The 2,481-nt window shown below is 27.4% G+C and overlaps 1 long non-coding RNA gene across 1 annotated transcript; it reads right to left on the minus strand.

Moving 5' to 3' along the window:
• Window positions 1-1,256: 1,256 nt before the first annotated feature.
• On the minus strand, window positions 1,257-1,990 carry LOC131656607 (uncharacterized). The gene is made up of 2 exons (XR_009300194.1): window positions 1,586-1,990; window positions 1,257-1,482 (listed from the first exon to the last, which is right to left on the minus strand). It is a non-coding gene; the product is annotated as an uncharacterized LOC131656607 (long non-coding RNA).
• Window positions 1,991-2,481: the final 491 nt, after the last annotated feature.

Genomic DNA, 2,481 nt, shown 5'->3' on the forward strand with positions numbered 1-2,481 from the left:
AAAAGACAATCGGATATGGAGGCACAAATGCGACAATTTATGCAATCCTTTGGTGGAAACCAAAATATGGGGAGTTCTGCGCCGACTGATCAAGAAAATCTAAATGAGGATGAGTTTCCCGACCCGGATTGATTGTTGATTTAGTTTAGTTTTTATTTTGTTGTTATAACTTTTAATTTTGAATTTGTGTAAACTATTAATTAAATTATAATTACATTATTTAGTAATATTAGATTTATAATTTTACTTTCTTAATTTTAATATTAGATTTATATTTAGTTTATTGAATTAATTTATAAATTTTAATATATTTAGTTTATTAATTTAATTATATATATATATATATATATATATATATATATTTGGTTTTTCCAAAAAAAAAAACATTAGTGACGTGATATCCATGTCACTAAGTAGTGACATGAAAATCACGTCGCAACATTATACATTAAATGCGCATTTCAGTTGACTCCTAGGCAAATTTAGTGACGTGATTGCCATGTCACTAAGTAGTGACATGTATATCACGTCGCAACTAAAGTTGCTTTTCTGACCCAAACGCTGCTACGCCTGCTCTGACTGAAAATGCATTAATCTCTGACCCAAATTTTGCGACGTGATTTTCACTTCACCAAATAGTGAAGTGAAAATCACGTCACTAAAAGTTGCTACCTTGCCTCCTGCGACGTGAATTTTCACTTCGCAAATATTGGTTTGTGATGTGATTTTTTGATTAGTGGCGTGATATTCACGTCACTACTGAGGCTTTTTTTTGTAGTGTGACTATGATAAGTATATGTTTGACAACCTGAATTATAGGGGGTGTGTTGTGATATAATCCAAGTTTTTTAGTCCAAACCCAAGTTAGTTTGAGTTTAGGGTTTGTTAGTTAATCTACAAGTCATATGCATGTATATATATATATATATATATATATATATATATATATATATATATATATATATATATATATATATATATATATATATATATATATATATATATATATATAGTAAATCAGTTTCATATCACCTTCAATAATAACGATCCTTATTCCTCGTTCTTTCTCTTAATCTCTTCTCACTTAAAATGTCTCTCGCGCTAACAACAACGGAAAATTAATGAGGTTCACTCACGACAGAAAATGAAGAAAATAGTGATTCATACAAAGATGGTTGCTATAGCACTTGTAGCTATGGCAGGAGGAAAAAGCAAATAATGGATATCTTCAATAGAATGGAATAACTACTAAAAGAGATCAAAGTAATGACATTCTATTTCTATATTAATAGTAGTTTTAGTAGCAATTTCAACAACCCAGATAAAAACACGCGCTTATAATTAACAAATAACATATTTCAACCTAATTGTTAATCTTATACACGCACTCACAAGTAAAAAACATATTAATACACTCTACTTTTAAAGGACGAGTACACATATTTTTGGGACAGTCAGCATCTTTTTTGCAGTGTATATTAGCTGCAATGTCAAATAAAAATAAATAATTGTTATTAATATGTAATAATCTAGAGAGTATATGACATGAAGGAAAGTTTAAAATTGGAGTGAAGAAATGACTTACTGCTGTAGGTTACAACAACAAATAGATAAAGAAAGATTATCAAAGTATACAAAAATTTAAAATTTTGAATCATATTTTTCCTCTTCGTATTTAGTAAATTGAAAATTGTTTGATCACTTTATAAGTAAAATTTAAATGGTTTTGTTAACTACCATTAATATATCTTAGCATAATAAATTTGAATTTTTTGTTAAGTGTCTCTAAGATATTTCAATGTGCCACGTTTATCTCTTAAGCTCAATGAGTTGATCACTTAAACATTAATAAAGAGCTCGTATAATTTTTATTGGCAATCATCAAACATCATTGATTTTTATTTCAATTAATATTTTTAGCCTTTCGTGATAGTCAAGAGAAAATTCCCAAAAGGTAAGTAATTGTGATGAGTTATGAAAAATTATTTGTCGAAACAATGAATCAAAGATGTGACAATACATTTATTTATAATCTTGTTTTATAATGTGTTTCCCAGTTTTTTTATACATAATATACATATGAAATTCCAATAAGAGTTTAAAGGTAGTGCACTGACAGTGTAAACTAACTTTACACATACAACCAATCAAAATACTTACATATGTCATGTCATATTAGTTTTTTAAAATTAAAATTGTGTTTTAATTGAATACATGGTTGTGATTGGTTGACAATGTAAAAATATTTTACATTGTCAGTGCATATCCCCTTTTCTCTTCCAATAATTCAAGGGAGAAAGGAATTTGTTATGAAATATACCTCAGTTTGTATTTTGTCGTGTTATAATTTATTTATTGAAAAATTCTTAGGTAGACACGGACATAAGAAAAAAAAATTAAAATTTTCTCTCTTCGTAATCTCAACCATCTCATGAATCCAAGTAAAATAAAAATAAATTAAAAATTACGCTCTGTTATTTC

Source organism: Vicia villosa, linkage group LG3 (assembly GCF_029867415.1).
Source record: "Vicia villosa cultivar HV-30 ecotype Madison, WI linkage group LG3, Vvil1.0, whole genome shotgun sequence".
Taxonomy (NCBI): Eukaryota; Viridiplantae; Streptophyta; class Magnoliopsida; order Fabales; family Fabaceae; genus Vicia; species Vicia villosa.